This window comes from Gossypium hirsutum, chromosome D13, assembly GCF_007990345.1.
Source record: "Gossypium hirsutum isolate 1008001.06 chromosome D13, Gossypium_hirsutum_v2.1, whole genome shotgun sequence".
In the NCBI taxonomy this organism is placed as follows: Eukaryota; Viridiplantae; Streptophyta; class Magnoliopsida; order Malvales; family Malvaceae; genus Gossypium; species Gossypium hirsutum.
In genome coordinates, this window is record NC_053449.1 from 14,902,671 (window position 1) to 14,915,901 (window position 13,231).

Sequence of the window (13,231 nt, forward strand, 5' to 3'; positions counted from 1 at the left end):
ATTATTTTCCCCATTAAAGTAGTATCCTTAACCTCGTTGTCTGAAACCTATGTTAGTGGTAGGGGTAAGAAAACTTTCAGGGGTAGTGACTGTGGCAGTGGAGAAAAAGCTGAAACTTGAGTCACGGTGACAATGGGTGTAGTTATTATTTAATCACAGCAACAGTTACCGACTTGAGTCGCATTTTAGCTTTTCTCTATAGTCACAATCACTCTTCCCCCAGAAAGTCTTATTGCCCCCAAATCTGCCATAGGTATTGGACAATGTGGTTAAGGATATTACTTTGATGGAGAAAAAGAATAAGTTGATTATACCAGTGAACCTTTTTCCCCTATAATTACGATCTCAAACTTATATATGAGGTTTATAAAGCATCATCTCCTGGTGACATGAAACTTGAACTTGTGATCGTATAACCACCGTCAACTAGAAGCCTGAGTTATACTTCAACCTGTGACTGTATAACCATCATGAACTAGCAGCTCGAGTTGCATTGCAACATCTTCCAAGGTGATGATGCACTCCCCACACAAAAAATGAAATGTGTGGGTCTTTGAGTGTGATGCCCCAAACCCTACCAGGATGGTCCGACCCAAATTTAGAACATCACATTAGCCACCGAGGTAACTATCCATTTAAAACTATTTGAACCACACCAACCAACCATAGACACCACACAATTGCAAAATATTTCATATAGGAAATTAGTCCTAAGTGCTTGCTTTTCTAAATTAATCATCCCATTCACACAAACAAAAGGTATAAGGCGTACTTTAATACTCGGCGATCTCCCTTAGCTACAAAAATTTGTTAGTTCATTTTAACAAAAAAAATTTGTTAGCTGCAAAAATGTGTTGCGCTTTCAACCTCTATGCTGCCACCTCAGCTGAAAACGTTTTCAGCAAGACGCGTTTTCTTCCTTCTAAAAATTGTTTTTTTTTGTTAGGCATTGAAAATTTGGGAAGAAAGATTTATTTGCGTGTGTGTTTTAGGGAAAAATTGTGATAATTTTAAGGCATGTTTGAGTTTACAGTGATGCGGCGGCGCTCGAAGATCCGTACATTTTCTTTACTTTGTGAGGAGTGCACCATCACCTTAGAAGATGTCGCATTGCAACTCGGGCTCCCAGTTCACGGTGGTCATACGGTCACGAGTTGAAATATAACTAGGGCTCCTAGTTGACAGTAGTTATGCGGTCATGGATTCAAGTATAACTCGAGCCCCTAGTTGATGGTGGTTATGTGATCATGGGTTCAAATTTGAAACTGTTGCATTGTAACTCGGGCTCCTAATTCATGATGGTTATACGGTTACAGATTGAAGTATAACTCGGGCTCCCAGTTGACGATGGTTATGTGGTCATGGGTTCAGGTTTCATCTCACCAAAAGAGGATGCTTTATAAACCCCATACTTAAGTTTGAGTTCATATTTATAGGGGAAAAAGGGGCTTACCAGTATTATCAACTTATTCTTTTTCTCCATCAAAGTAGTATCCTTAACCTCGTTGTCTGAAACCTATGTTAGTGGTAGGGGTAAGAAAACTTTCAGGGGGAGTGACTGTGACGGTGGAGAAAAAGTTGAAAGTTGAGTCACGGTGACAATGGGTGTAGTTATTATTTAATCACAGCAACAGTTACCGACTTGAGTCGCATTTTAGCTTTTCTCCATAGTCACAATCACCTTTCCCCCGGAAAGTTTTATTGCCCCCAAATCTGCCATAGGTATTGGACAATGTGGTTAAGGATATTACTTTGATGGAGAAAAAGAATAAGTTGATTATACTAGTGAACCTTTTTCCCCTATAATTACGATCTCAAACTTATATATGAGGTTTATAAAGCATCATCTCCTGGTGACATGAAACTTGAACTTGTGATCGTATAACCACCGTCAACTAGGAGCCTGAGTTATACTTCAACCTGTGACTGTATAACCATCGTGAACTAGCAGCTCGAGTTGCAATGCAACATCTTCTAAGGTGATGATGCACTCCCCACACAAAAAATGAAATGTGTGGGTTTTTGAGTGTGACGCCCCAAACCCTACCAGGGTGGTCCGACCCAAATTTAGAACATCACATTAGCCACTGAGGTAACTATCCATTTAAAACTATATGAACCACACCAACCAACCATAGACACCACACAATTGCAAAATATTTCATATAGGAAATTAGTCATAAGTGCTTGCTTTTCTAAATTAATCATCCCATTCATACAAACAAAAGGTATAAGGCGTACTTTAATACTCGGCGATCTCCCTTAGCTACAAAAATTTGTTAGTTCATTTTAACAAAAAAAATTTGTTAGCTGCAAAAATGCTTTGCGCTTTCAACCTCTATGCTGCCACCTCAGCTGAAAACGTTTTCAGCAAGACGCGTTTTCTCCCTTCTAAAAATTGTTTTTTTTTGTTAGGCATTGAAAATTTGGGAAGAAAGATTTATTTGCGTGTGTGTTTTAGGGAGAAATTGTGATAATTTTAAGGCATGTTTAAGTTTACAGTGATGCGATGGCGCTCGAAGATCCGTACATTTTCTTTACCGTGTGAGGAGTGTACATCATCTTAGAAGATGTCGCATTGCAACTCGGGCTCCCAGTTCACGGTGGTCATACGGTCACGAGTTGAAATATAACTAGGGCTCCTAGTTGACAGTAGTTATGCGGTCATGGGTTCAAGTATAACTCGAGCCCCTAGTTGATGGTGGTTATGTGATCATGGGTTCAAGTTAGAAACTGTTGCATTGTAACTCGAGCTCCTAGTTCATGATGGTTATACGGTTACAGGTTGAAATATAACTCGGGCTCCCAGTTGACGATGGTTATGTGGTCATGGGTTCAGGTTTCATGTCACCAAAAGAGGATGCTTTATAAACTCCATACTTAAGTTTGAGTTCATATTTATAGGGGAAAAAGGGGCTTACCAGTATTATCAACTTATTCTTTTTCTCCATCAAAGTAGTATCCTTAACCTCGTTGTCTGAAACCTATGTTAGTGGTAGGGGTAAGAAAACTTTCAGGGGGAGTGACTGTGACGGTGGAGAAAAAGTTGAAACTTGAGTCACGGTGACAATAGGTGTAGTTATTATTTAATCACAGCAACAGTTACTGACTTGAGTCGCATTTTAGCTTTTCTCCATAGTCACAATCACTCTTCCCCCGAAAAGTCTTATTGCCCCCAAATCTGCCACAGGTATTGGACAATGTGGTTAAGGATATTACTTTGATGGAGAAAAAGAATAAGTTGATTATACTAGTGAACCTTTTTCCCCTATAATTACGATCTCAAACTTATATATGAGGTTTATAAAGCATCATCTCCTGGTGACATGAAACTTGAACTTGTGATCGTATAACCATCATCAACTAGGAGCCTGAGTTATACTTCAACCTGTGACTGTATAACCATCGTGAACTAGCAGCTCGAGTTGCAATGCAACATCTTCTAAGGTGATGATGCACTCCCCACACAAAAAATGAAATGTGTGGGTCTTTGAGTGTGACGCCCCAAACCCTACCACGATGGTCCGACCCAAATTTAGAACATCACATTAGCCACCGAGGTAACTATCCATTTAAAACTATATGATCCACACCAACCAACCATAGACACCACACAATTGCAAAATATTTCATATAGGAAATTAGTCCTAAGTACTGGCTTTTCTAAATTAATCATCCCATTCACACAAACAAAAGGTATAAGGCGTACTTTAATACTCGGCGATCTCCCTTAGCTGTAAAAATTTGTTAGTTCATTTAATTTTCATCACATTAAGCAAGTAATTAAAACCATCTAAACAAGCAATCAAGCAAGCAATTGTAACGTTAAAAAAATCCCCAAAAAATAAACAGTCTGTAATGTCCGTTTACAACCCGTTGAAAATTTTATTTAAAAAGTCTAAGTCTAATCTTAGTACTAAAGCCTTGGAACGACCCACATTGCCTTCATACCGAAGTTTAAAAGCTCAATACACATACTCTAAAAAATGCCTTGCGATGGATCACCAATTTGTCACCCTCCTCGCTAACCCTGGAACCATTTATCTGCAAGGTAAGTAAGGGGGTGAGCTTGGGCAAGCTCAGTGAATACACATGCGTACAAAACAAATATATACACACCAGACATGTTAGGATTTAAGCATATTTTAACAATTCACATATAACACAATTTTCATACTCAACACAATGATATATTGGCAATTCATGAATATGAAACATAGTCAAATTATTTACTCATTGGATAAATGGATCTCCAAAACATGCCACATGACTCAAAAAGTCGTATGTCTCCATGTAAGTGTAGCATGTATGCTTACACTCTTCAAACACACCATGCTATCCACAGATGAATGGAGCTATGCTTAACATTATCTTTACAACGTTATCTCCGGGCAACAATGCCCAACACATAATGAAAAGGGTGAGTACTCACAATTCTATGGTATGTCAATGATATCCAACGGTTTCAAGTGTTCATATTGCTAACATATCTATTTAATCACATTTTATTTCACAACATAACTAGCTCGCATTATTGTTGAGCTCGCACTGAGCATTTCACAATAATATAATTTTTCACTAATCAAAACTCTCAATATCATAAATCTCATAATTCACTTACGAGTTCGTCCATGCATAGATATGCATTAACGATAAAATTTGGACGTTATAAGAGTCCATATTTTATTATTTATTCTTATATCTGTTTGTAAATATTACAAAATCATATATGAATATATATTATATATAAATATTTATTTAGTGACCTTTGTCACTTCAAATTTTAAGCATACATTAAAGGTCCCATAAATTTATATATTATATAAAACCATACCCATAATTATATATTGTATACAATAGAACCATGCATATTTATATTATATTATATTATATTATATTATATTATATTATATATATAACACCAAAAACCATGTATATATATTATATATAATAAAGTCCATGCATATAAATATATTTTACATACAATAAAGCCCACGCACATAATATATTATATATATAACCACTCATGCCTATATATATTATATATAGTATAACCCCTATACGTGTGTATATATTATATTAAATAATACCCCTTAAAACTTATATTGTAACACCCCTAACCCTTATCCGTCACCGAAATAGGGTTACAGAGCATTACCAAAATTTTCAGATTCAAATACGAACATTTCATAACATTTAATATACATATCAGAAACCAATCATAATTCACTCATATTGTCCCTTGTATGAGCCCTCGAGGCCCAAAATATGCATTTGAAGTAAATCGGGGCTAAACTGGAAACTCAAAGAATTTTTCCTAAAATTTCAAAATTTTTCTTAACTACAGGGGACACACGTCCATGTGGCCAGGCCGTGTGGCTCACACGGCCAAGAGACACGGCCATGTTTTAGGCCATGTGGGCATTCGATGTGAGACACACAGCCGTGTCCCAGCTCGTGTCCATGCGCGTTTAAATCTCTGACTTGGGTCACACGGCCAAGTCACACGCCCATCTGCTAGGCCGTGTGTTATGAAATTAAGGTGCAGGGGTCACATGACCAAGCCACACAGCCGTGTGCTAGGCCGTGTGCAAAAACCTGGTCATTCTGTTTCTCAATTTTAAAGATACAGAGGACACACGGTCGAAACACACGCCCATGTCTTGGGCCGTGTGTCAGACACGGCTGAGACACACACCTGTGTCTCTACTCGTGTGGATGAAAATAGGCCATTTTAAGGCCACTTTTCTCACCTATTTTGATATCAACCTATACACAACATTTTAATACATCAATACATCCTAAACAAGCAACCAACACAAGCTAAAATCATGTTTTAAGCATGACATAACATCACAAATACTCAAATACTTAAGCTTACCTATTTAATCCATCTTATTGATTTATTAAAATCTACTACTAATTACATACATACAAGCATATATCATTCACAACTACATTTCAAATTATTTCATTTCTAAATCAACCCTATACATGCCATATAAACCAAAGTATACGTTGCAAAAGCTACTGGATTAAGTTGGATAGTGTGGCTTGATGTGATGATTCGATCTCCTGCTCTCACGTTAATCTACAAGAACATTAAACAACACAAGTAAGCTTAATGAAACTTAGTAAGTTCGATAGGTTAAATATAAATCTTACCAAACTTAATATAACAAATTAAATAGTAAATTATTCATGCACTCTCCCTGTCAACCACAACATAAATCAATGAACACATTTCTTTCAAATCAATAACAATAATAACAATAAATCTTTCATTTTCAATCACATAATTCATTTTCCAAATCTTACCAAATCAGAGAACGACTTATAGATATGAGTACATCTTTTTCAGAAGCCCGAAGGCTAAACAGAAGCACATAAGTGCTAAACAGAAACCCGTAAGGGTTGTACGGAAGCCCGTAAAAGCTGAACGAAAACCCATTAAGGTTAAACAGAAGCTCAAAAGAGCTGAATGAAAATTCATATGAGTTAAACAGAAGCTCGTGGGAGCTAAACAGAAAGTAAACACAAAATTTCGCAACAAATGCTGAACTTCAATTTACTTGGGTAATTTGCTGCCAATTCTTCCTTTGCTATCTTTTTCCACGGAACGATTGTGCTCAATCTCGCGTTCTATTCGTTTTGAGTATTCAATTAAAAATTCATAAAGTTAACAATATTTTACTTTCATCAATAGATATAAATAAATACATAATACCATTCATCAATTTAATATATAAACATTAAAGTTTAACCATACGAACTTACCTGGGTTAAATTATAAGATTTGTAGTAGTTCAGGGACTATTTTGCTAATTTCTATTTTTCTCAATTGTCCACGGGCTCTTGATCTAAAATATAAAATTATCCATTCATTAGCATATATTTCAGTTTCAATTCACTTCACAATTACTACCCCCTAATTTTTAAAATTACACAATTACCATAACTTTTATAATTTTTTTCAATTTAATCCCTTACTAATTAGTCTATCAAATGAGCTAATTTTTCTCAATTGAAAATTTATCTAAACATTCTAGGCCATCACACAGCCCTTGATAAACAGAATTTAATACCAAATCCTAATATTTAGTCTTTTCACACTTTAGTCCTAAAATCAATATCTATCAAATTCACTTTATAAACTCATCATATAACAAAATTAAGGCTCTAAATCCATGTTATTTCATCAAAAACATCCAGCATTCATCAATGGCAACTTTCAAAATTTCCAATAAAATCAAAAACTAATGAAATAGATAGTTGGACCTAATTGTAAATGTCTTAAAAACATAAAAATTACAAGAAAAAGGCAAGAATTAAATTCACATGAAGTAAAATAGAAAACCAGCTTCTTAAGAGCTCTTCAATGGTGTTTTTAAGTGAAATTTAGAGATGAAATGTCTAGAAATCATCTTTAACCATTTGTTTTATTTTTTTTCTTAATTCCTCAAATGACCATTTTGCCCCTAAATCATATGATTTTTGTTTCTTTTCTGTGCTTATGCTACCTCAACTATTTCCCTTGGGCTAATTTACTCTTTAAGTCCTCCTTATTCACCATTTAAGTCATTTAATCATTATTTCTTTAATTAGCAAGTTTTGCACATTTTCAATTTAATCATTTTTAATTAATTAACTATCAAAACGTTAAAAATTTTCTAACGAAACTTTAATACTACTCTAATGACATTTCGTAAATATTTATAAAATATTTATAGCTTGGTTTATAAAATTGAGGTCTCGATACCTCGTTTTCTAAACCATTTAACATAATAAACACAAATCACTAATTCAAAAATCTTCTTAAAACCACAGTTGACTCATAAATACTAAATAATAAAATTTACAAGCTTACTCGTCGGATTTAGTGGTCCAAACCACTGTTTTTGATGCCACCTAAAATCAGGCTATCACATATATATAATCATAAACGCATATATTATATAACAAGAAGTTTAATTATTTCATATATATATACATATTTAGAAACTCCCCTATCACGTCAAATTTGCATGTATATATATTATATAACAAAATCCTATAAACGTATAGATATATATTATATAATAAAAATCACTCATATTTATGTATAATACAAATTCCACATGTATATTTATAATGTAAATAACAAGACCATGCATACATACCATAAGTGGGGTTCGCAAGTCTCATTTTGACTCTCTAGATCTCGCAGTTCATGCTAAAACATGACGTACAAATGCACTCACTTGTAGCTCACCACAGCTTGTCAAGCTAGACAACTTTTCTCTTGCCTTTATCCTGATTTGTTGAAGCTCTACAAATGGTTTCAGCTTTGGACAAAACTAGACATATTACTAAGCATTCAAAAAAAATCTAGCTTACTATCTTTATGCTTATGGCTCTCCACTCGCACATACTTATTCGACTTATTTCGTACAATCTATTTCGCTTAATTTCTTCTTTTTAAGTTAATTAAATCCTTAATTCCTACCTCCTAACCCCCTAACTTGTGCCTAATTATAGATCTAGATCTCTGACTTTGCTTAATTTATTTAATTAATATTTTTCAGAAAGACATTATTCATTATCATTCTCAAAAGAAAACTATTTAATTCATGCAATTACTTAAAGATTTGGATAAATTGAATTTGTAAACCTCTTAATCTCGTCAAAATACACTACAAATCATTTTAAAAACATATCTTAGCTCTTTATTATGAGATTCACCATTTTTATGTAAAAGATAACTTTAAAACCATGAATTAATTTCTTGCTTAGATCTATGAAAATTCAAATTAAAAACACCTAATAAAAATTTAATACATAAGAAAACAATAGATTTACCTTTAATTCGAAAACCTCCATGAATTTGTACCGATTGAGCAAAAATGAGCTAAGTTTAAATGAGAAATTGGAGAAGAAAGAGTGGTTTTCCAATCTAGATCTAACAAATTTTAAAATGAAGAAAGATGAGGAAAACCAAATAAAAGTAAACTGACAGTGTGGCTTTTTATAGCCAACTAACCATTTTTAAAACATGGGCTATTTGCCCTCTAATTCCTCCCCTATTCTCCCCTGTTCTAATAGTTCCCATTTTAAACACTAGTTTTTAATTTACACATTTAACCTATACTTTAATCCCAAATTAGTCTATATTATTAATTTTTTTATTAATTCCCTGATTATTAATACAATAATTATTTAATTTAATTAATATTTTTAATATTATTAACTAATTATTTATTTTATCCTATTTTAATTCCTATGACACAAAATCTAATTTTTCTCTCAAACCCATAATCTAATGTCCAATTCTACTAACCCGGTTTTCAGGATGTGATTGTAACAGCCTGAATTTTTAGTGGTAATGGAAACGGTGATTTGAAGTCACCAATTTCGATGAGTAAGCTCATAAATTTTATTATTAAGTATTTACGAGTTAAATGTGATTTTAGAAAGATTTGTGAAATAATGATTTGAGTTTAGAAGGAATTTTAAGGTTAATTGGTTTTAAAAATGGGGTATCGAGACCTTAATTTTATAAATCGAGCCTCGTAAATATTTACGGAGTGTCATTAAGGTAGTATTGAAGTTTTGTTAGAAAATTTTGTCGTTTCGATAGTTAATTAATTAAAAAGGACTAAATTGAAAAAGGTGCAAAACTTGCTAAAGTGATTAAATAGCATAAATCGTAAACAAAGGAGGACTTAAGGAGAAATTATGCCTAAAATAAAGGCATGAGGCGGCATAAGCAAAAAATAAAACAAAAACCATGTGATTCAAGGGCAAAATTGTAATTTTTATGAAATTAACGTAAATAAATTGAATTCTAAACTTTTCTAGGCTATTCTTCTTCTAATTTTCATTCCAAAAATTCCATTGAAGATCCTTTAAGCTGGTTTTTCATATGTTGCGTCATGTGAGTTCAATTCTTGCTCATTTCTTGTAATTTTTGTGTTTTTAAGACTTTTACAATCATGTCCAACTATCTAATTCATTAGTTTTTTATTCTATGGGTAATTTTGAAAGTTACCATTGATGAGTGCTGGATGTTTGTGATAAATTAACATGGATTTGAAGTTTTAATTTTGTTATATGAAGAATTTATCAAGTAATTTCAATAAAAATTAATTTTAGGACCAAATTGTGAAAAATATTAAATATTAGGGTTTGGTATTAAATTTTATTTATTCAGGGCTATGTAATAGCTTATAATATTTAGATAAAGTGTTAATTGAGAAAATTTATCTCATTTGATGAGTTAATTAGTAAGGGATTAAATTGTAAAAACTCTAAAAGTTGGGGTAATTGTGTTATTTTAAAATTTGAGGGCTATGAATTGTGAAATGGACTGAAATTGAAATATATGTTAGTGAATGAAAAATTTTACATTCTAGATCAAGAGCTCGTAGATCAACAAGAAAAAGGGAAATTAGCCGAGTAGTCTCTAAACTATTACTAATTTTACAATCCTGTGACAGCCCAAAATTGACCCTAGTCGGGAAGTGGTTTCGGGACCACAAAACCGAGTCTTATAAATAATTAAAGATTATATTCTGTGTTTATGATGTGCGTAAATGCTTGTGTGATAGTTCCATACTTTAATTTGGTCAGTGTATGTGGAATTTATTAGTAGGGACTTATGTGAGACAATTTAGAAATATGCTAGGCAAGTGTTCAAGTGGCTCATTAATATATGTGGGAAAGTGTTTGTCCTTGCATGTCAAATTAGCCAAATTAAAGCATAGTGGCTGCCCATGCTATGGGTGGAAACATGTCACCAACATGTTATGCTAGTGATGTATGCTAAGAAAAATAAAATAAAGAGCATGGTAATTAAACAATGAAAAGGAAGGGTGATGAAAAAAAAATGGTCTCATCCATACCCCCCCCCCTTGTTGCCGTGAGTTGAGGAAAGAAAACAAAAAAAAAATGTGTTCATTCTTGAACACCTTTGGCCGAATAGAGGAAAGAAAGGAAGGGGAAGAGCTTGAGAAAATCGGCTATGGTGGTTTGCTAGACTAAGGTATGTTTGATGTTGTTCTTGAGATGCATGCATGTTTTAGTAGTTGACTTGAGTTCTAAAAACCCATGGTTCAATTTTGTGGATTGATGATGATTTTGTGTTTTGCCATTGATGAGTGCTTGAGCTTTTTGATAGTTGTTGATGAAAAGTGAAAGATATGTTAAAGATTAATATGTTAAATTAAGGCTTGGTAAGCTAGCTATTAAGGTGAAATGCTAATGTTAGTATTTGATTTGGTAATAATCTGTTTGGGGACAGCAGCAGTAAGGTGATTTTGGAAAATCGCCATAATTTGTAGGAGTTGAATTAGAAGCTGAGTGAATTATGCCATTAAATCTTGAAGATTCTATTTTCTTACAAAAGAAACTATAAAAACAAAAGAGTTACCGATCTTGAGATATTTGAAGTATTGTGGGGCTGAGTCAAAATGACTACTAGATTCCCTGTTCTGTTTTTAGGAAATCATTATAAATTGTACAAAAATGATTATAAGATAAAATTTATATGCTTAGACTCCTTAATGAGTCTAGTTTCAAATGAGATCAAATACAACACATTTTGAATTCTGTAAAATGAGAAATTTGATTCGTAGTGAAGAGTGGTCAGAATAGTCAAACAGTGAAACAGGGGAAACTTTAAGAAAAATCTGGTATTGATTGGCCAAGCCAAAAATTCTGAAAATTTTATGGATGGAAGATATACGAGTCTATATTCAGGGAAAATTAACGGCTAGTGATTTGGAGTTTTGTAGCTCCAGTTATAAACAATTTAGCGACTACTGCTCAGGAAAACAGCTCGTAGTGAATATGTGATTTTGTTGTAAACATTAATGAAAATTTGCCAATGAGTTATTTATTGACTATTATAAAGCTTACTATAATCTATGTGTGTGAAGGTCAAATCAATATATATATTAATCTGAAAGTAATACTTGAATAGTCGATTAATGACTATTTTAAATTTTGTTGAACTTAAGCTCAAGAGCAAAAGGGAACTAGATCCGATAAAGGCAAAGAAAAGATCACTGAGTAGTCGAGTTGGAACCGTCTTACCCAACACAAGGTAAGTCATTAAGCATGTAGTTGGTATTATTTCAAATGGTCATAATGTTTATGTATTGATGCTGAATGGAATGAATAAATATACATATATATATATATGCATGTACGTATGTGATGATGAAATTGTTGAATGAAAAGAAAAGAGGTAAGATGTACTGAGTTGTTGATCTCGGCACTAAACGTGCGGGTATAACCATTTATGACCATGAGATTGGCGCTAAGTGCGCGGGATTAAATTGTACAGCACTAAGTGTGCGATTTGACTATGTTGCACTAAGTGTGCGAAATGAATATGATGCACTAAGTGTGCGAATTGACCATGCGGCACTAAGTGTACGAGTTTGACTATGTAGCACTAAGTGTGCGATTTGATTACGTAGCACTAAGTGTGCGAGTTGATTATATAGCACTGAGTGTGCGGACTCAATATACATTCGTGAATCATTATGGACACTATGTGTGCGACACTATTGAGTCGATCGCGGACAGTGGATCGGGTAAGTGTCTTGAGTACATGGCTAATAGGTGCTATGCTTATACTTGGTGTTGAGCTCGGTAAGTTTGAACCTATGTGACAACTATACTTGAAGTCACGTATATAAAATTTATCGTAGGATGGGTGAAAGGCCGTTTAGTCGTTTGATTGTAACGAAAATAAATTGATTTATGAAAATGCTTCAATGTCCTATTGATGAGTATATGGAATGTGAATGCATGAATTGATATGAAATTGAATCGATAGGTTGGAGGAACTATGGTATGGTTCGGAATGGATGGAGTAATTAGCCTCGTTCCATTTTGTTTTCTCTTGTGATAATGTTATTGATGGATGGTAGTGCATAGCTTATGACTTACTGAGTTATAAACTCACTCGGTGTTTCCTTGTCACCTATTCTAGGTTTCTTGGACACATCTCTTTTTGCGTGATCGGGCCGTCATCGAAGTCATCACACCGGATAGCAAGTTTTGGTACTTTCTTCTTAGTTGGCTTAGAAGAACATTTTGGCATGTATAAGCTATTACGTTGTGTTTGAACTTTGGCATGTAAACTTTAAGCCATGCGAAAATGGCACGAATGTTCGATTGAGTTGGATCAAGGGTAGGCATGAAATGGACCTAGTTACTTTCGTAACAGATGCTGGCAGCAGCA

At 33.8% G+C, this 13,231-nt stretch overlaps 1 long non-coding RNA gene across 1 annotated transcript; it reads right to left on the reverse strand.

Moving 5' to 3' along the window:
• Positions 1-5,904: 5,904 nt before the first annotated feature.
• Positions 5,905-8,959, reverse strand: LOC107919526 (uncharacterized). Its single transcript, XR_001690376.2, has 3 exons — positions 8,839-8,959; positions 8,160-8,324; positions 5,905-6,091 (listed from the first exon to the last, which is right to left on the reverse strand). It is a non-coding gene; the product is annotated as an uncharacterized lncRNA (long non-coding RNA).
• Positions 8,960-13,231: the final 4,272 nt, after the last annotated feature.